Source organism: Dromiciops gliroides, chromosome 1 (genome assembly GCF_019393635.1).
Source record: "Dromiciops gliroides isolate mDroGli1 chromosome 1, mDroGli1.pri, whole genome shotgun sequence".
In the NCBI taxonomy this organism is placed as follows: Eukaryota; Metazoa; Chordata; class Mammalia; order Microbiotheria; family Microbiotheriidae; genus Dromiciops; species Dromiciops gliroides.
In genome coordinates this window covers 179526830-179549787 of record NC_057861.1, presented here as the reverse complement: position 1 = coordinate 179549787, position 22958 = coordinate 179526830, and the positions used below count along the sequence as shown (strand labels likewise).

The 22958-nt window shown below is 38.3% G+C and overlaps 1 protein-coding gene across 9 annotated transcripts in view; it reads left to right on the top strand.

The window, feature by feature from the left end:
* Positions 1-22958, top strand: part of ATXN1 (ataxin 1) — a 533931-nt gene that overhangs the window by 191151 nt on the left and 319822 nt on the right. For all 9 annotated transcript variants that reach the window (XM_043964845.1, XM_043964844.1, XM_043964839.1 and 6 more), the window contains one exon: positions 2784-2918. The gene's annotated coding sequence lies outside the window, so the exon portion shown is untranslated. The remainder of the gene's footprint in view (positions 1-2783; positions 2919-22958) is intronic.

The window sequence follows — 22958 nt, the reverse complement described above, 5'->3', positions numbered from 1 at the left end:
TCTGGTCTGTAGACAACAGACACAGGATATCATGGGCCTGGTCTCAAAGCCCTTCTAACTTATGAGAACTTAAGGGAATTTATGCCCTTCTGGCATAGGCTCCTGGAACATGGGGTCATCTTCATGTCATGCCATGGGACTTGAAAGGGGGATTTTGATGGAGGCAAAATAGATTACATTGCTAAATAAATGTGACTACTGGATAAGATCATGTTACAATTTAAAGGTCTGGTAATGAACTAGCTGGGGGCTTTGGATTTGTTCCATATAACTTGTTTTCTCCTGTCACTCTAATGAATCAATAAAAAAGGATATTAATGGACTAGATGAAAAATTGCTTACCTTGAGTTTTATAATTGAGTGAATAGAGAGGGATCCTGCTAACAATAATTATGATGATAATTATTGTTGTTATTATAAATAACAACTAGTATTATTTTATATAGCACTTTAAGGTTGATAAAACCTTTTACGAATTGATCTTCTTTATGCTTGATCTATACAACTCTGTCAGGTAGGTGCAATTATTATTCCCATTATATAGATGAGGAAATTGAAGCTGAGAGCAGTTAAGCAACCTGCCTGAGTCACATATCTAAGTAAAAGTCCAAGACAGGATTTTAACTTGGGGCTTTTTTACTCTATGTCCAGTACTTTGACTGATATCCCATGGTTTTTTTTTTTAAGTTTTGTTTAATTGTTAGTCATGTCTGACTCTTCATGACTGCATTTGGGGTTTTCTTGCAAAGATACTGGAGAGGTTTGCCATTTCCTTCTCCAGCTTATTTTATAGATGAGAAAGTTGAGGCAAGCAGGGTTAAGTGACTTGCCCAGGGTAATATAGCTAGTAAGTATCTAGGGTCAGATTAGAACTCAGGTCCTTAGGAGCAGCTAGGTAGCACAGTGGATAAAGCACCAGCCCTGCGTTCAGGAGGACCTGAGTTCAAATCCAGCCTCAGACACTTGACACTTACTTGCTGTGTGACCCCAGGCAATTCACTTAACCCTTATTGCCCCACCAAAAAAAAAAAAAAAAGAACTCAGCTCCTCCTGATTTGACAGTTGGTACTCTATCTACCATACCACCTAGCTGTCCCCGATATAGCACATAGAATATTAAATATGGACAAATATATATACATATGTGTATGAAGATATTTTTATGACTTCAACAAAAACTTCATATATTTTTAAATTGTCTTAAGGCACATTATTATCAAGATGTTTTATTGATCATTATTTTTTTCCTTTTGCAAACCCTGGTTCCAAACTAATGCCATTTTTCTTCTCCTTTTTATAGTTTATTTCATTTTACTTAGGGATGTAGCTAGTTGTTTTCAAATATGACTTCAGACTCTTACCAGGCAAGTCACTTAAGCACTACCTGCCTCAGTTTCCTTATATGTAAAATGAGGGAAATAATAACACCCATTTTCCAAGGCTGTTATAAGGACATAATGAGATGGTATCCCTAAAGTACTTTGCCAGCCTTAAAGTGCTTTTTAATACTCTTTTTTTTTTTTAGTGAGGCAATTGGGGTTAAGTGACTTGCCCAGGGTCACACAGCTAGTAAGTGTTAAGTGTCTGAGGCCGGATTTGAACTCAGGTACTCCTGAATTCAGGGCCGGTGCTTTATCCACTGTGCCACCTAGCTGCCCCCTTAAAGTGCTTTTTAAATGCCAGCTATTAGATACGTGGACAACATATAGAAAATATTTACAATTAATTCATAAAGTTTTATGGAATATTAATTAAGACAAATAGCCGAGTGGCATTTATGGAGTGGCATTATTATGCCCAGCAATCACTGGTAACTGATGAACATCAACCTCTGTTTTGTATGCCTGGCAACAAAAACAATATATGGCAAAATTTTATAATTACTTGGGCTAAAAGCTCATGAAACTTGAATTATAATAACTCATTTCTGGCATTTGGATTTTGGCAGGAAGATTTTGTTCAGTCAATACTTCTCCATTACTGATTCTTTTGTGCCTTCACAGGTTTTGTGAATTCCTGAAACAAGGATTTTGCCTCTAGCTTTAGTGGGATAGAGTTTAACCTTATCTCAAGCCTTGTGGCTGCCACTCCATCCTTTATTTCTGTTCTTTGTTGTTGTTCAGTCTTGGCCAACTTATTGTGACCTCATTTGGCATTTTCTTGGAAAAGGCATTGGAGTGGTTTGTCATTTCCTTCTCCAGCTCATTTTACAGATGAGGAAACTGAGGCAAACAAGGTTAAGTGACTTGACCAGGGTCACACAGCTAGTAAGTGTTTGAGACTGGATTTGAACTTAGGTCATTCTGACCTGAGGCATAGCCTTCTATCCACTATGACACCCAGCTGCCAACATTAATTAGGTTTTTAAAATTGTTTACTATCTGGAATTATTCTATTTGGAGCATTATTATTCTTGACCGAGTGATTTATAATCCTTCTCCAGTAGGTCAGGAATCTTGGTTAGATCAAATATGCCTCTAATATGGGTCTCAGCTTGAGCTACAGCTTAGTAGATGGTTTTGGAGAGTTGCTGTATCAGGAAAGTTCATCATCCTATAGCCAACCTGGTCATAAGTCTCCCTAAATTTCTCTAGGCTGCACTTTGAATGACAGGCATATAGGCTTGAGAGAGAGAGAGAGAGAGAGAGAGAGAGAGAGAGAGAGAGAGAGAGAGAGAGAGAGAGAGCAGCTAAATTAGAGAATGAAGGGGCCTGAAAGGTAAGTGTAATGAATTTTTTTTAGCTTTGTAATTCACTTTTTTCTTTTGTCTTTATATTTTACAGACTTGGACAGTCAATATTTATTGAATTCCCCTTCTGCCATTGCTTTCTACTCAAGCAGCATCGGCCTGAAAAGACCTTCCAGGGAGAAAGAATTCACTCCCACCCTCTTCATCGTGATGAAAGCACATGGTACAGGTAATCCCTACCCCAACCCCTGCTCTGCTCCAACTCTGGGCCACGTTGTCATTTTGTTTTGGTGTGCCAAAGTAAAAACTTCCAGATTCACCACATGGGTATCAAATGTGACTGGTATGGAACTGATTCTGGCTGGCAAGTCAAAGAAACAAAAGTTACATTATTTTATTCCTGAGAATTCATACAACTTCCAGTGGCATGAGTGAAGCTTAATGAGATTCCTTTTTGAGAAAGCAGAGATTTAAAGATTTTAAGGGGTTTTCTCAGCACTGCCTAATGTCTATATCCTGCATGTCTGCAATAATAAAATGTTACTTCTTTAAAAAGGGATGGGGAGAAGAATAAAGCCTGTTAATAAAGAGCATAAGTATTTGTTTACCCAAAGTCATGCTACAGTGTAGTTTTCAAGTCTTTAGGCAGTGGCTGTTTATGGTCACTTGAAGGCAAGACAGTAGCCATGTAAACAAATTTGTGATTGATCCTCAGACTCTGTTCCTCCTTGGCTGTATCTCCTGTATCTAGAATTGTCTCCTTTCTCATTGCTGCCTAACAGAATCCTTTACTTCCTTCACAATGTAGCTTAGATATGGGAGATACTTCCAAATTCACCCTTCACCACCATTGTTAAGGTTTTCTTTGGGATTATTTTGTATCACTTTATATATAGCTTGCATTTAATAATCCATGTACATGTTTACTTCTCCAGTAGAATGTAAGGTCTTTGTGGGCAAAGATTGTATCATTTCTCTCTTTGTGCCTGGCTCTTTCTTGGTGCTCAGTAAATGTTTGCCCAATGGAATGGAACCATCAGTGCATTTCAAATAGAAATGGAAGCAGATTTTTCATTTGGCATATTCTTGATTTATTTTCTAGGGTTTCTTTCAGGACTTTCAGGGACTCTATCTTGACCCAGGCCTACTATCGATCATTTTCACCACAGTGTGCTTTAAAACACTCAGACGGGTAAATGATGGAGTCATTGATCTAGTCACTTGGTCAATCTTTGAGAAACTAATCTTTGTAGTTTCAATTCTAATGACAATTCAGACTTAGCCTGCTTGACCAACATCTCTGGCCATCCTTTCAATATTCTTCATGCTGATTTCTTACTACCCACATAAACAAACAGAACAGCCACAGGAGCTTAAATTAATATAATGCTCTAAGTCTTAAAATGGGAAAAATTTTTTTTAAAAGTTGAAGCTAGTCTAGAGTCATTTACTTTTCCATTTTTTCCTATGCTTGTTATGGATTGTTGAATTGGGAGGCACACTTACTGATTAAAATCAATACAGAACTGTGAGGAAGAGAGGCAAAATTTGTAAGTACAAGACTAAAATTCGAAAACCACAAGCTGTCAATCAATAAGCATTCATTAAACACTTATTATGTGCCAGGCACTGTGCTAAGAACTTGGGATACAAAGAAAGATAAAAACATTCCCTGCCTTCAAGGAACTAACAATCTAATGCGGGAGACAACATTCAAATAACTATGTGAAAACAAGCTATAGACAGGATACATTGGATAACAGACAGCAATTGAACCCATGTTTTCTGGACTCTAAGGGCAGTAGCACTCTGTTCACTATATGTCACATTGCTTTGCAAAGTCATTCAAACCAGTTCTAAATATAGAAGCTTCCTTAGCTTTGGCCTAAAGTTCAGTTCAAACTGAAAAGAACTGCATTTTTTTTTTGCATTAAAATATTAATACTTTGATTCCTAATTTAAAAGCTGTATGTCTTCATTATTCCTTTAAAGCAGAATTCTGTGACTTTCTAGGTAGGTATCAAATCATTCATTTTTCCTAGTATCACTATAGAAATAGATGATCAAAAGCAATTTTTTATACTTAAATTCCACTTAGGTCTTTTCTGTTACTCTAGCAAAGATAACATGTTTTGGACTCTTTTTTTTTTTCTTCTGACTCTAGCAACTCTCTCTTGTTTCCCTTCTCTCACCACTTTCCTCTCCTTCCCTTTCTCCTGTTCATTTCCCTCGAGGATATCTCCCAAGTTATCTCACTGTCTCTATGTTAAAAGGGACTTTAGCATCCAGTCAGATTTGTACCTGAGCAAGAAACCTTTCCATAACATGGGTGATACTTTACTTCAAGGTGTGTAGTAAGGGAAAAATCCATTTACCTTCCACTCTGGTACAACTAATCCCTTTTTTTGTGTGAGGCAATCGGGGTTAAGTGACTTGTCCAGGGTCACACAACTAGTAAGTATTAAGTGTCTGAGGCTGCATTTGAACTCAGGTCTTCCTGACTCCAGGGCCAGTGCTCTATCCACTGTGCCACCTAGCTGCCCCTAGAAAGCTTTTATTTCTTTTGTTTGTTTGTTTTTGTGAGGCATTTGGGCTTAAGTGACTTGCCCAGGGTCACACAACTAGTAAGTGTCAAGGATCTGAGATCAGATTTGAACTCAGGTCCTCCTGAATCCAGGGCCAGTGCTCTATCCACTGCGCCACCTAGCTGCCCCTGGTACAACTAATTCTTACAGAGATTTTCCTTCCAAAGCTACATTTGCCTTTATGTAACTTGCCAGCCATTGCTTCACATTCTATCCTTTGGGGCCAAGAAGGACAGGTCAGATCTTCCTTGTAGATAGATCATAGCTGTGAACACTAGACCTTGCCTAGAACTTTCCTTTTCTTGGCTAAATTTCCTCATTTCTTTCAACTGATCCTCACATGGCATAATTTTTGAGGTCTTCATTCCGACTGGCCCTCTTTGAACATTCTCTAACTTATCAGTGTCTTTCCTATGATGAAGTGCCCAGAACTGAACACAATACTGCAGTTGTGATCCAGCCAGGGCAGAGAGTGCATTGAAACAATCACCTCCCTGGGCCTGGACACTATGACTCTATTTACATAGCCTAATTTTGCATTGTTTCTTGGCTACCATGTCTAGGTATTTTGGTGTCTGAGTTGATTTGCACTAGGAATTCATATTAAGCTTGTAGTCCACTACAAACTTCAGGTTAACATTCAGTCCCTCCTCCTCCTAGGTGAAGGAGAGCATGAAACCATGGTTTTGTGATATTTGACAAGTCTGTTTCTCTGACAAAGTGAAATTTTCACATTTGAAAACATTTCAATGTATGTGACTCGTTCCATGAGGGCACAACCTTTATAAAACTGTCTTGAAATGTATTTGAGTTTTAAAATAATTTGCCAGCTTAGGTATAAACCAATTTACTCTTTGAAGGTTTTGTACAAGATATAATTGACCTTGTCACAAATGCCCACAGAGCCACAAAAATGTAGAACATTTTGTTACTGACACAGTAAAACATTATTGAACGATGGTATGTATCTAAGGCAACTTTGGTAGCTTTCTGCATTGACCTTAATAGGCAGAGAATTTCAGTGATTTTTTTTTTCTCCTCAGATCCAATCCTGCTGTTTTATATATTGACAAAGCTTATTTTTCAGAGCAAAGGGCATTGAGCACAGATCAAAAGGTAACTTGTCCATATGGCAGTTCCTATACTTGGTGTTGCTTTCTAAAATCACACATGTCTTACAGTAGAAACTTAGGGCTCAAAGTGACATTCAAGGTATTCTGGGCCAACCTAGCACCAAACACAGAAATCCCTTACCTAGATCCCTTGCCCATGTCACTTACTCATGTCTCTTCAAGACTCCTATGGTATCCCTACTCTTCACTCTGCTAGTGACCTTGCCTCATACTCTACCAAGACAAATCATTGTTATTGTGATCATTGTTCAGTTGTGTCTGGCTCTCAACAAAAACTTCCTATTCACCTTTCCTTGTCTCACATCACTCAGACCTCTTCCCCAGCTATCTCTTCACTCTATTCTCAGATGAAGCAATAAGTGATCTATTTTTCAACTTCCCAAAGCATTCCCTGTAGATGTACCCATGATTCCATTTCCTTCCATCTTCACCAGATTGCCTCAGCTATCTTCTCCGCTCTCTCTTTTCTTCAGTATTTCCTTATTTACTGGCTCTTTCCCTGCTGCCTACAAACAACCTTTGAACTGCCTTCCATCCAATTTGTATTTATCTTGTATGTACTTAGGTATTTATATTCCTCCCCACCCCCCCGCCCCTTTAGAATGTGAACTTCTTAAGGGAAGGGGCTGTTTTGACCTTTTCTTATATCTCCAGTGCTTAGAACTGTGCTTGGCAGATGGTAAGTTCTTAATAAATATGTTTGGATTGATTGATAGGCATATGGCCATCCAACTTTTCCTTCAACACTTAGTTTTGTCGTTGTTGAAATAAGCTATAAGTTATCAATTTTTGACATAGTCATTGTTAGTGCATGCTTCAGAAATGTCATCAAGGGCTGGTGGCTTTAGGGTTCAAACGGCTAAATCAAGGTCATCAAGAAACAACAGGCTGGGGCGGCTAGGTTGTACAGTGGATAGAGCACCAGCCCTGGAGTCAGGAGTACCTGAGTTCAAATCCGGCCTCAGACACTTACTAGCTGTGTGACCCTGGGCAAGTCACTTAACCCCAATTGCCTCACTCAAAAAAAAAAAAAAAGAAAGAAAAGAAACAACAGACTTCTGCCTTTGTTGGCCAGTTGGTGCTCCAGAAAAACTGAATTGGTGAATAGATATGCCCATTGAGGTTTTCACTAAGATTAATCAAGGCAGTACCTGTTGCCTGTGGTCTGACCGAATGCCATTGTTGCTAATGATATTCTGCAAATTGCCTCTCTTCTCCTACCCACTCCCACCAATTATTTCCCTGCGAAGAAATATTTCCTCTTCATTTTTTCTCCCCTTTATCTATTGCCTGTCCCTTCCTTGGAATTTTAATAAGCTATAATGATACCATGGTTCCAGGTTGAAACTTTTATCTGCCAGTAGAGCGTCATAGAGTATCAATTACTGTGAATCTTTTAAGTGCTTTTTTGGAGTGTCAAAATATTTTATGGTATTGGGCAGGGGTTCTTGCCCTGTGATCTGTTCACTTTTTGAAGAAACTTTTTTGGTAACTGTATTTTATTATTATTTTGTGATCCTGCATATTTCATTTTATGCATTTAAAAACATTCTTCTGAGAAGGGGTTCATAGGCTTCATCAGGTTGTTGTGACTCAAGAACCCCTGACATGGTGAGAAGAGATGGCAAGAGAACAGATGACCTATCCCTGCTTTTGCCACTTACTGTCCATGTGATTTTATTCAAGTCATTAACCCTCCCTGAGCCACTGTTTTCTTATCTATAAAAGCAATAATAAATAATATCAAGCATTTATATAGTGCTTTAAAGTTTGCAAAGTGCTTTACATATATGATGTTATTTTATCCCCACAACAGCCCTCTGCGTATCTACCCACCCTTCTCTTGTAGTGCTTTCCCATTGCAAAAAAAATATAATTACACAGGTGGGTGCTATTATTACCCCTAGTTTATGGGTGGGGAAACTGAGTCAGATGGGGGTAAGTGATTTGCATAAGATCACACAGCTACTGAGTTTATAAGGTGAAATGAACTCAAATCTTCCTGACTCTAGGTCTAGCCCTCTATCCCCTGTGCCATCTAGCTGTCTCTAAATATTTATTGAGCGCCTATACCATCTGCCAAGAACTCTTCTAGATGCTAGGGATACAAGGACAAAGAAAGGAACAGATCCTACTTGAAAGGAGCTTACATTCAAATGGGGAGACAAAAAGGAAACATAAAATAATAAAGAATATGAATAAATGCAAGCATACAAATAGTAGTTAAATACAAGGTAGTTTGGCAGGGAGGGCACCAAAGGTTTGGGAGAGTCAGGAAAGACTTTAGGCAGAAGATACACCCTTGATCTGTGTCTTAAACGAATTGGGAAGGGTGGAGGGGGGAGGGAGAAACTCTATGAAGAGGAGATAAAGAGAGAGTACATTGCAGGCAGATGGGATGTCCAGTGCAATGGAGATGAGTGGAGTGTAATGTGGAAAGAACAGAGAGATGGCCACTTTGGCTGGTAGAGTGGGAAAAAAGGTAGAAAGGAAGAGGAGCAGTGCCTAATAAGGGGGAAAAGATCAGTTGGAGTCCAGTTGTCATGGGCTTTAAAAGATGGTTAACGTTTTATCAGCTCAAAGAAATTTTTATTTGTTTTCTTCTGAGTACTTTCAGCCTAAAAAAAAATTCTACATTTTCTGTTCTGTAACTCTATTCCTTAATGTTTCAGGGTCCTTGCAGAGTATTGTTTATGTAACCTCTCAATGCATTTTAGTTTCTTTTTTTTCCCCTTCTTTGTTCCTTTCTGCCTGCATGCTCAGGTGGAGCTAATGACCAGCTTCTCCCAGAAGATGATATAAATACTCCTTTCAATTGCAAATCCTCCTCTCCCCAAGTACTTGAAACTGTAAACTGATACACAAACCATACAGAGGGATCTTCACTTCCCTTGCCACTGAAATCCATCCATCTCTGGAGTAAATTTGGCAGTTGTTTAATAGCCAAGCTGCAATACTCATTTTGACAGTTTAGGGAAAGGAGTGAAACAGAAATAGCAGTTTCCAAAATAAATCCAATTAAAACAGAAGGGAGAGTTAAGTTAGGGAGAAGATGGTGTACCCCCAAGTCGGCTTCTCTCTTCTCTGTTTAAATTAGGTAGATTTCGGTTCCAGAAGGTTTAATGAGATCCTTTTGCAACGGGAAGGCACTACTAACACAGGCTGTGGGGATACACAGAAGGCAATTTGACCCCCAGTCAGGAATCTCCCACATGCACCAAAATATTCAGGCTAGTCTAGGATCCCATCGTGCCATAGCTTTTGTTTTCCCCATATCTTTTCTGTGTGCTAATTATCAGGTTCTGTGTGCACATAAATAGCTCCTATTTTTATAACCAGCCTCCTCCCCTTGCCCAATACATACAATATTGTCACCACTGAGTATTTTAGGACATCAGAATTCACTGGCATAGAGGTTGTGGGTAAGTTTCACAACTGTAGGAGGGCATCATTCGAATTTGGTTCAGTCAGGAAGAAATAGCAGAGTAGAATGGAGAGCCCTTCTGTTTATATGTTTGGGGATTCTGGAGATCAGCTGTGAAAGGAAAGGAGAAATTGGGGGAATTCTGGGAAAGGAAGATCATGAAAAAGTACCTGGCAAGTTGAATGGAGCTTGGGTAAGAATATAGAATTCTGCTGGAGCGTGATCAAAGTGCTAGCAGTATGGTATAGTTTAGGGGAAAAAAAGAATCAGAATCAGTCAAGGATGAAACTAAAAAGCTCTTAGTACAGGTCACAGAAGCCTTAAAAACCAAAGGAAAGCTTTAGCTATATAGTAAACACCAAAACACAGGTCCAAAAAATCATTTTGTTAGTAACATGGGAAAGAATAATGAGGCCCCGTTTGAAAGTCTCTGAATACTGCTCCTTATTTTACAATGAAGATTTTAGGGAAGGATAGGAAGGAGAGCAGCAGATGAGGGAGGAATATTATTTTTTAGACTGGAAAACTTTAAGAGGAATTTGGAGATTGTGTATTCCAAGGTAAAGGCAGAGTTAGAAAGGAAATATGTACAAATATGCTTTTGATCCTGTTGTGAAATGCAATCAGAATAGATTGAAAGTAGAATCAAGGAAGGAAGATGGTATGCTGTTTTTCAAATGTCTGCAAGGTCCATTAATATTTAGAATAGACTATTAGTGACTGTCATGGGAACCACCAAAGTAAACTTTACCTTAAGGCAGTATCTAAATGCCTATGCAGAGAACAGTCTATTAAACATGGTTGCAAAATCAACTTATATTTTTGTATACCTTTCTTTTTGTCCTGAATTTCTATTCCTAAGATGTTAAAAAAATCATTCTGTTGAGTTTTGTAACACCGTGTTCTGTATGTCGTACCCACTCTCCTACTGAAATAGAAACCAAATTATTTGATAGTGAATACTGCATCTGTATAAGTCTTGAATTACAAGATGAAAGAAAGTGGAAGAAAGACAGTTGATTCAATTTTTACTTATGATATCATCTGGCCTAATTGAATAATCCTCATTTAAAGAGGTCTGAACAGGAAAGGGTGGGGGTACTATGAATTATGAACAAGAGTTAAATTGAGTAGGATGCTGATAGATATAAAAATTGAAATGGAGAAGGTACAGCCCTGTAGATCTTTAGAAAAAAAAAGTGTGGGTTTGCAGGCTGAGGTTCTCTTTTATGCATCAGCCCATCTGTCTCGTTAGTTTCTGTCTCTTAATCACAGACTCCATGAAGTGTCTACTTGTCTTTTTTTAGCTTTTTATCTTGATCTTCCACAAAAGTTAAGGGAAGGAAATCGGTTCAGTTGGATTATATACTGTGTGTGTATGCACGTGCATGCCCAAGAAGGGAAACTAATGTTAGGAGTATGTAATCATATACATATGCTAGTGCTTGCATGTGTGTTCAAGGGTGTTTATAGGTGTGAATGTTGAGAGTCAGCTGCAAGGGAACTTGGGATTTGAGTCAGACACTGGCTTCTGATTCTGCTCCTTCCACTTATCACTTGTGTGACCGTGGCTAAGTCACAACTTCTGTAGACCAAAGTTGCCACCTGTGTAGAATGAAAGGTTTGGACCAGAGAACCTCCAAGGTCCCTTTCAACTGTTAACTCTATGATCCCTACGAGCCTACACTGCCTAGGTATGTCTACCGAATGCATCATGGCAAGGCAAAGACTCGGGCTGACATTAATTAGGAATTAGCCATGTGAAGCAGAGAGAGCAAATGCTTTCAGCATTTACTATCATAAAGTACATGATGATGTAACATGCTGCCTGTGTGTATGTGCAGGAGAGTTTGCTTATTCATCATTTAGAACAATAGTGGGAGTTAATATTTAACAGATTTAAACGTCAATAAAAGCCTGGGAGTACAAATTCTCTATTGTGAGGAGCTCCGCAGTAAGGTACTGTACTTTATTCAGATGTGTCTCTGCTTGCTTGGAATGCAAAATGCTTTGAATAAAGGATGTTGCAGAATACAATTTATGGCAGAAAATTTGCCCCATCATTCAGGATGTTATCTTTTAGGATGTTTGTGGGGCTGGACTCTTTGCCTGTAGAAAAGCACAACTTTGTTTGCAAATTAGAGTAGAAGGATGTTGAAATGCAATAGCTGAAGCTGCTTGGGCAGTTCCTTTCTGATGGAGAACACCTCTTATTTCCTCTTCATTATTCCCTGTGAGGGAAGAACTATGGAGTTTGGATTTGAAAACTGGATTAAAATAAATTACTTTTGGGGGCACCTAGGTGGCACAGTGGATAAAGCACCGGTCCTGGATTCAGGAGGACCTGAGTTCAAATCCAGCTTCAGATACTTGACACCTACTAGGTGTGTGACCCTGGGCAAGTCACTTAACCCTGATTTCCCTGCGCCCCCAAAAAGACTTTTGAGGGTGCTTTTTATCATTAGCTATCTCCTGATTTTCTATTAATCCATACAGATATATACAGACATTGAAGGCTGTCAGCATTTAGAATATTCATTCATTCTGAAAGGCTAATGAATATTTGGCTTGTTTTAAATTCTTAGGATTGGTGCAGGAATTATCCAGTGGGTCCTCAGCATATTTGGGCTCCATCTCTTTGAGGCAAATGAGAAAAAGTTTGTGGTCAGGGGAATCTGAGTTTGGATCTTGGCTTAACCACTTAATACCCTGTGTGACCATGGCCAATTAATTTTACTTCTCTGGGCCTTAGTTTCTTCATCTATAAAATGAGAGAGTTGTTAGGCTCAATGGGATTAAATCCCTTCCAGCTCGAAATCTGTGACCTCATGAAATGTCTGATATTAACAGGACTTCAGGTTTTTTATTTGTCCTAGTGTGTGGGAGAGTGACTAGAGTACCATTTAAAAAAATTTTTTTTTTGTGGGGCAGTGGGGGTTAAGTGACTTGCCCAGGGTCACACAGCTAGTAAGTGTCAAGTTTCTGAGGCTGGATTTGAACTCAGGTCCTCCTGACTCCAGGGCCGGTGCTTTATCCACTATGCCACCTAGCTGCCCCCCCCCCCCCCAGAGTACCACTTTTAAAGTCAGAGAGACCTGGGTTCAAGTCTTGCCTCTTATACATATCAGTGTGGTGATCCTAGGTGAGTGACTTAACTTCTCAGTGCTCCCAGGCAACTCTAAAATGGATAAATTACCAGAGAAGGTGCTTCTCTGCACCTGTGGATAGAATTTCCATATGGGAAGTTTTCTAAACTAATGAAATTACAGATTTGGGGCTATTTTTAAAAATATACTTCTTTCTGCTACAAGCAAGGCAGATTGATGAGACCTGGGCTTGTGTCATGTCTCTTCTCCCAGTCAATGGAGGACGTTCTCCAGAGCTTTTGCAGTAGGTAACTAGCACCATTTCTTTAGGGCTAGATTGATGGGTATTTGGGGACAGTATGAAGTGGATGCTTTCCATTTTAACCATATGGTGACTAAGGAAGGAGAGCAGAGCAGGATGGGGAAAATGAGAATAGGACTATGTAACACCAACTAAAGAGCTCCCAGTGGCCTCCAGGAAAACCTGTGGCACTTGAGGTGCTTGTATGAGGGAAATGGCCTTAATTGAGCCCAACGATAGCAGTAATTTGTGCTGCCCACACCCACAGTGGCTCACAACTGTTTTAGACAGAACCTACCCTAGAAGAAATAAACTTGCCTGAAATAATCTTTTCCTTGAAATGCCTTGCCTTGGAGTTCCATTTTGAATTTTTGGTCACTCTACCTATATGATAATATCTCCTATATAACTGACTCCTAATTACCAAAAGTTTGACAATATACGATGCTTCTTGTTTGAAGCATCACAATATGGCAGAATCATCTATAAGATGAAGGAGATGGACCAGAGGATCTTTGAGGAACCTTCTGGTTCTGAACCTATGAGCCTGTGGTCTGAGCCTGAACAGACATTTTGAAAAGTAGTCTATAATTTTTGGATGTTTAGCTATTTCCCTTACTTGTTCAGAGCTTAATATGTGGCCTAACCTGATAGCTAACTATCAATCCAGTTGCAACATAAGCATAATTCCTGTGTCGTTGTGCAAAGACTACTAGAAAGGGGTTCAAATTCAGGCTCGATGCTTACTGGCTCTGTGACAAGCTTATGTCTTTGTTCCTAAGATTCATTGTCTGCAAAATGGAAATAATAATATGTGTACCACCAATCTCATAAGGCTGTTGTTGGGGGGAAAAGGTAACTCTTAAATGTTGTTTAAATGAGTTGCTATAATTGATAGCTACAGTGTTTCAGCAAGCGTTTACAGAAGTACTATGGGGAAAGTAAAAGAAACAATAGAAGTATAAAACATGGACTTTGCTCTGAAGAAACTCATTGCTTGGGGAGATAAACAAGACAATATGCAATCATGTGCTGAATGGAGTAATATACCCTATAAGTGGAATAATTCAGAGGAGGCAGAGTTGTACTTAGAATGATAGTTCCTTGAGGACAGAGTTTTTATTTGTTTGACTTTGATCCCTTCTTAGAAGATGTGAAGATTGTTCTAGGTCTTCCAGAATGAGTAGGATTTTAAGAGAGAGAAAAAGGGAAAGGAGATTTCAGGCAGAGAAGAAACATAGACAAAGGCATAGAAGCAAGAATTATAATGGAGAGGAAATGATAAATTGGAGGGAATATTTTAAAGGAAGAATCAACTGGTCTCAGTGGCAGCTTAATTATAGGTTATTGAAGGAGAGGGAAAGTAATTTTTTAATGACTACAATTCTTTTAGCCCAGCAAACTTTTTGCTTAATATGATGGTCAGATGGAGGCAGCTAGGTGGCGCAGTGGATAAAGCACCGGCCCTGGATTCAGGAGTATGTGAGTTCAAATCCGGTCTCAGACACTTGACACTTACTAGCTGTGTGACCCTGGGCAAGTCGTTTAACCCCCATTGCCCTGCAAAAAAAAAAAAAAATATGATGGTCAGATACTGAAGAGGTACCATTGGATTGGAGAAAGATAAATGTCTAAATTACCAAAACAGGAAGAGAATAGAATCTACAGACAGTACAGACACTGATTCCTGGTAGAAATCTTAGAACAGATCATTAATAATATGACTAAGGAACACCTAGAAAAAGAAGTAATCACAAAGAGCCAAGAAAATGTCACAAAGAACCACTCTTCACCAAGAAAAGGTCATGTCACACTACCCTTATTTACTTTTATTGGCAAGATTGTTAAAACAGTAGATTATAGGAATGCTTTTGACATACATATACAGATTTTAGCAAAGCATTCAATAAAATACTTCATACAATTCTTTTTAGGAAAAATAGACAGATGTTCCCTAAATAGGAATACAAGTTAAAGGCATTTCAGAACTGGTTGACTCTGGGTAGCAGGCAAAGTCACCATAACTCAGTGCAACAACCTTTGGGTTGCTCCTCACTGTTTGGTGGTCTTGAAAAGGAGCATGTTACAGTGTTATAGTTATAGTTATTTTTTACTTCAAACCCTTCTTCTCACACTTTCTGAGTAGCCTTAGATAAGGCATCTGACCTTTTGGGGCCTCATTTTAATCATCTGTAAAATGAGTGGGTTGGATGAGATGGCCTTTCAGGTCCCATACAGGTTCAGATGTAGAATCTTGTGGTCTTCGGAAAAGGCTATCAGGGGTCTAACACATCTATATCCTCAGATAGGAAGGGAATCCCATTCCCCCAAAACAAAATGCTTGCTTACTTATTCTGTAGCAAATTAAACTTGGGGAAAAGATCCTCCTGTTGCTTCGATCTGCTCTAGTATAGATACATATACATTGTCTACACTCATTTTATGTGAATGCATACTTACTATAAAGATTAGCAGTGATATGATCTTTGTATTGATATGGTGAAATGAAGTTGAGGACCACTGGATAATGAAGAGGTGCCACACATTACACATGAGGAGCTGCGTAGGAGAAGTGGGTTAGTATATGCTAGAAAAGAAGATAGATGGGTCATGTAAGGATAGCTGGATATAACCAGTGGCTTGCCTAAGTGCTTTAGTGGCATCTGTAGGACAAAAAGAGAAAACCTAGAGGAAATCCCTCAACATATTAAGTTGCATCCAGTAAATTGCTGACACACCCTCCCCTGACTCCTTTTGGCATTTTTTGGTGGGAAGATGCAGATAAGAATCTCACTAAATCATCAAGCATGCAAGGATTAGTCTTGATCAAATGAGATAATAATTGTTTTCAACATTTGTTTTTATAAGGTTTCTAGTTTCAAATTTTTCTCCCTCCTTCCCCTCTCCCCAAGACAGTAAGCAATCTGATATAGGTTATATATGTACAATCACATTAAACATATTTCTACATTAGTCATGCTGTGAAAGAAGAATCAGAGCAAAAATGAAAAAACTCAAAAAAGAAAAACAAAAAAAATAGAAATAGTATGATTCAATCTGCATCTATATTTCAGAGTTATTTTTTTTTCTAGATTTGGAGAGCATTTTCCATCATGAGTCCTTTGGAACTATCTTGGACCATTATATTGTGGAAAAGAGTCAAGTCTATCACAGATGAGATAATAATTGTAAAGTACTTGGCACAGTGCCTAGCACATAGTAAAAACTATTTAAATGCTAGCTATCATCCTCATCCTCATCATCATTAGATTGTAAGCTCCTTGAAGGCAGAGACTGTCTTTTGGTTCTTATTGTATTCCCAGCATTATCCATAGGCCTGGGACAAAGTAGGTGCTTAATAATGTTTATAAATGGTTTAAAAAATGTTTATTATAACTCGTGTTATTATCATTATTATTATCTGTCAGTGAAAATATTACCCAGATGTATAAAAGCATAGTTCCATTAAAGTATGTTGATAAGACTTGAAGTACTTGCAGAAACCTGGAAAAAGTCACTCTACCACCTCAACCCACCTGCCCCAATCTCAGTTAACATTATAAATATCTGTATTACCTGGTATGAATTAGGTTCAATTTCTTCAGCCTAATATTAAAGAGTCCTAAGTAATTTGGCTCCAAATTACCCTTCCAGCATTAATTTACATGCCTCTCCTTTATGCACTGTATGTCTGGACTATTAGCTTTTCTCTGAAGTTGACTTTCTTGTATTTGCACAGGCTGGTCCCTGTGCCTCTATTAGAAGGATCCTTAGCCTATGGTATACAGACTTTTAAATTATTTTTAAAAATGTATTTTAAATTTTGTTAAATATTTCCAATTATGTTTAAAAATGTTTTAACATTCATTTTTTAAAATTATGAGTTCTAAATTCTCTCCCTCCCTCCCACCTCTTCACCACCCTCTTGAGAAGGCAAGCAATATGATATCAGTTATATGTGGGAAGTCATGCAAAACATATTTCCACATCAGTCAGGTGTGCTATTTCATCATAATCGATTTTCTTCATAATCTACATATTTCTGTTATGCATTTATCAACATGATTCTGAGAAGGGATCCATAGACTTCACCAAAGTGCCAAAATGTCCCTTGACACAAAAAGACTAAGAGCTCCTGCTGTAGAACATTTTCTCTCTCCCCTTTGCTTCTCAGAATCTTTATCTTTTTTCAGGATTCAGTTCAGATGCCACCTTCTCCAGGAAGTCTTCCCAAGTCCTGTCCCCAGGCCCCCTTCCCAGTTGTTAGTGTTCTTTCACCTCAAATGACCTTGCATTTGCCTTTTTTTTGGACCTGTGTAGCTATTATATTCCTTGCCCCCCCCTCCACCATCTAAACTTTGTTGATACAGAGGATGTTCCATTTTTGTCCTGTTACTCCCATTATTTAATCATAATATTGTCTATATCGTAGATGCTTAATAAATGCTAATTGAATTGAATCGACATTCTTCAGTTATTGGCATCAGTAAGCATCTATTGATAGCAGGCACATTTCCTGAAAGTAGGATCTCCAGTGCAGCTTATTCCAGGGAATGATTTTAGCTGAATTCTTGGCAGAGCCAGCATGGCCTTTTAAACCTGCAAGCCCTTTGTTGTCAGAGCTCCCAATGCAATGGGAATTAACTATGTGGCATATTTTATTACCAGTGTGACCCAGAATGATGTTAAATAATTGTAACTATGACCAACTTCTGGGAGAAGTAACTGCATATAGATGGTCTATTGTCTCAGAAAAAAAATGCTTTCTGAAGTGAATGTTAGAATTCCTCTCTGTGTGTTTGCTTTGATGACATGTATAATGCAACTGAAAGGATGCAGAAGCCTTTCATCTCATTTTTATTTATATACCAGGGTCAACCACCCCTCCCTCCCCTGTCCCTCCCCAATGGAGGCTTGTAGTAACAGGGTGGGCCCAAAGTCACACTGTTTTAATAACATTTTGAAAATTATTTTTTCTTTATTTTTCACCATTTATAAGATTTGATTTTTCACACATAATGTAAATTAATTTCCTCTATATATTCTATATGATGCTATAATTTTGTAAATTAAAAACAAAAAATAAAATAGTTATTAATGGAAAGGGCATCGGGCTTTAAAGTCAAAGGACCCAGGATAAATCCTGGCTTTTTGACTTGTACTCTCTGTAACCTTGGACAAGTTACTTTCTTTTGGACTCTTGTTTCCTAATCTGTAAAATGAGAGGTTTATTATAGATTATCTCTTCTAGCTCGAAATCCTTTTTAACTTTTATAACTGTTTCAGAGTTATAATGGTAATCAATAGGAAAATAGGCTTCAATATTAAAAGGTTTGTTTTCTACATATTCTTTTTAGGAAAGACCTGATATACCTGTGGTGAATCTATAATTTTCTAAGTGGGGTGATTGATACCCTTAAATGTGATTAATCAAATACTCCCCTTCACTTAGTTATCTGTTTAAGTTACCTGTTTCTCAGTAAAATGTAAACTTCATGAAGAAAGATATATTTTTTTTGTCTTTGTATCCCCAGTGCCTCACAAACAGAAGGATCTATGAATCATTCAACATAAGGAGCTCCTAGCATGGGAAAACCCTTCACCAATAAAGATCTCAAATTTTCAACCTGTTTAAAACTTGATGTATAAGCCTTTAGACATTGCCTGAGGTATATGGTTAGGATCATAATGTAACATGGGTAGGTAACTATGTGGAGAGTAGAGTTGGCTGCTCAGTACCCAATTCTTTCTCTTCCCTTCTCCCTGATGGATAGCAAAGAGCTAAATCCTTCCTACACCTTTCCTATAGCCTATCTGGGGTGGGGGTGGAGTAGTTAGGGTATGATCTTTTCTCAGGATGCTCTCCTTCCTACTTTCTTCTCTCTGGAGATTTAATCAATCATACCTTGTTACAATGGTCAATTTGCTTTTTAGTCAGTACACTAGAGTAGGGGCAATAAAATATCCCACAGGTCCACATGGTACTCTTCTTTTTTATGGAGTTTATATCAGTTGGAAAAATGATTTTATAATCGCAATAGCTGAGAGCCCCCAGTTAGGAAAATTCCTAACATTAAAGTTGATATTTAAGTCAATATTCTATTTTTATTTTATGCTTATTTATAGTAAACTCCTGGCTTATGTTTAATGAAAAAATCAGGGTACAGGAAATATTTAAGTAGAAAAAGTGAGCAGTGCCTATTATTGGATAGATACAGGGAGAGGAAGTTGAGGAAAGAGCAGACCTTTAGGTAGGTAGGTGCAACCAGTAGCATCAGCTTATCTTCTCCTTAAGATGCCTTCCCCAATCTCTTCTCTACTGAAGCTCAGCCCTCCTTTTAGTTTTTCCTTTTGTCTATTGCTCTTGTAATGTGAATTCTTTATGACTAAATTATCAAATTCTGGGAGGAGAGATACTGTTTTTCTACTGCTGAAGCTGTTACATCTTAAAATCTCCATTCCCTTCCTTCCTTCCTCTCAGTCTGTGCCTCAAACATTATGTGTGAGCTTCTAACATCTCCTAGGAGTGACTCAAGTCCTCTTTCCAGCTCAAAGATTGCAGTAGTCTCAAATTGCTTTCAAGGCTGAGAGATATTGTCTCTCTGAACTACAGATCCCAGGATGCCAGTCAGTTTTCAAACCCTGAATAAAATAAGATCATAGATTTAGAACCAGAAGGGACTTAAGAGATCATTTACTTCTACTAAATTGCCTGGGAGGATCTAAGCTACTTGGCCTACTTTCCCTGGTACCCCTTCTCATCGTCATCTTCACCTTGACCATTTCCTACCCTGTTGTGGCTGAATCCTTTCCCTGCCTCTTATCTTTCATTGAGAACTGTGTAATCAAATCACCACTATGGGTACTACTGGAAAACGTGTTAATAGACTACTGTATCATTCCACTCACCTTTGGGACTTCCTAGACTGTGACTTCTTTCCTTGTCCACTATTCCCCTATATGTGTTTTCCCCTTATTAGAATGGAAACTCCTGGAGATTAGGGACCATCTGGCTTTGGTGATCGTATCCCCAACTTTTAACACAGTATTTGACACGTAGGAATTGCTTTAATAAATGTATTTCATGATTTAATAAATTCATTTATCCATTCAACTTTCCTAATTTTATGAATGAGGAAACTGAAGCCTAGAGGTGTTAAGTGATTTGCCCCAAGATCAGACAGGATTCAGAGTCAGGATTTGAACTCAGGTCTTCCTTGGCTCCAAACTTAGTTCTTTATCCGCTATAGCATATTTCCTCTAATATTGAGCACATTGTAGGTGCTCTGTAAATACTTGTTGAGTTTAATTGAATTATGTTGGTAACCATAAATGAGTTCTAAAATGAAAGATGGGAAATCAGAAGACAAGAATCATAGTCCTGTTTTCATCCTTGGACAAGTCACCTTAACTTCACTTACATTATATTCTTTGCTGTAAAAGGGAGATAATAATACTTGAAATTCTTACTTCAGAGTTATTTAATGCAGTTCAACAACTATGTATTGCACATTAGAAGGATGTCAAGAGGCTAAGAACAAAAAGGAATGCTGAGGTTATAAAGTGCCAAGATCTGTGCATCAAGAATCAGGGGATTTGAATTCTAATCCTGGCCCAGCTATTAGCTAGCCTGTGGGGCCTTGGGCAAGTAATTTTACTTCTCTAGCACTCAATTTCCTCATCATATGAAGGGATTGGATTTAGTGACTTCTATGTCACATTCCAGCTCTAAATTATTATTCTATTAGTAAATAAATTTTAAGACTTCATTTTAAAGGTACTCAAATGGAAAGCTTCTACTCATTGGGAGGACAAATTGTGAAGCTGAAGCTTAAATACTTTGGCCACATAATAAAAAGATAGGGGGCAGCTAGATGGCACAGTGGATAGAGCACCAGTCCTGGATTCAGGAAGACCTGAGTTCAAATTCAACCTAAGACACTTGACACTTACTGGGTGTGTGGACAAGTCACTTAACCCCAGTTGCCTCACCAAAAAAAAAAAAAAAGATAGGACTCATTAGAGAAAACCCTGATGACGGGAAAGATTGAAGGCAAAAGGAGAAGTCGATGGCAGAGATTGAGATGGATAGATAGTATCATAGAAGCAACAAACGTGAGCCTGGATAGGCTTCCAGAGACAGTGGAGCATAGAACGTTCTGGTATGCTATGATCCAACAAGTCATGATGAATCAGACGTGAATGAACTAATGAACAACAGTGGCAACAAAATTCGAAAGCTTCCGTTATCTGGAAGATTCAAATAAAGTACAGCCACCCTTTACAGTAGCATCTAAATGAGATATAACTATCATACTTAGTGCATTGAATATATCAATTTTACATGTCTGATTTCCTTTCTCCCCCCCCCCGTCCCGTTTTTTTACATTTGAGCTTTCATATTCCCTTGGATTATTTCCAGAAACAAGTATTCACTTGCTTGACATCGCTTTAGAAATGGGTGAAAAATAATTCTCTTTGGGGAGTATGTTTCCTGGACTGTGGACAGGTACAGAATTCAGTGATAGACAGAATACAAGTATTCTAAGAACAAAGTGTAGTGATTTGAGATTCTATGGTTAGGTGCTTGTTCTTAGGCACTAATTAACCAGTACTGGAAGTTCCTGAATTGCAAATAACCCCTGATACAAATAACTACCTTTCCCCCCTCCAATACCTTCCCTACAACCTTCAGGCTTTGAGTTCCATTTATTCTTTTGTCTCATGTAATTTTCATTTATGATTTCTTGAAATATAGCTCTGGAAAACTAGGCTTTTCATAAAGCCCATTGGGATCCAAACAGAACTACCTGAGTATACCTTTAAACTCAAATCACTCTGGCTCTCACTGGTTGGCCAATAATAGTTCTAAGTCCAAGCCTGCCTTGCTAATTGTTCGTGTTTTGATGGCTCACAGTATAAATCGTAATTGTTTCTGTTCTGGCCAGAAATTCTGAGGGTCTTCCCCTCCAGGATTGATTCTTTTGTGAAGGCAGACTAGGCCACCTTTTGCCTCAATTCTTTTTTTTTACATAATAAACATTTTTATTTATAGTTTTGGGTTCCAATTTTTATCCTTCTTTCCCTCCCTCCCCTCTCCTCTCCCAGAGGCGGTAAACAATCATAGGGGTTATACATGTGTGATTATGTAAAACATTACCATATTCTTCATTTTGTACAAGAAAATTTGATTAAAAGAAAAAAAATGAAAGAAAGTAAAAAATAGCATTATTCAGTCTGTTCCATCAATATCAGTTCTTTCTTTGGAGATGGATAGTATGTTTCATCAATAGTCCTTGGGATTGTCTTGGATCATTGTATTATTGAGAATATTCAAGTCATTCACAGTTTTTCATCAAACAATATTGCTGTCACTATGCACAACATTCTCCTGGTTCTGCTCACTTCAGTATACATCATTTCATACATGTCTTTCTAGGACTTTCTGAAGTCATCCTGCTTGTCATTTCTTATAACACAATAATTTTCCATCACCATCAATTGTTGCCTGGCCTTTATTCACTGAATGGGTGTTGTCTCAGATGAACCGAGACCTGGGAAGGGCTTTAACTTAAAAAGACCAAGGTCTCAGGGCAGCTAGGTGGAGCAGTGGATAAAGCACTGGCCCTGGATTCAGGAGGCCCGGAGTTCAAATCTGGCCTCAGACACTTAACACTTACTAGCTGTGTGACCCTGGGCAAGTCACTTAACCCTCATTGCCCTTTAAAAAAAAAAAAAGA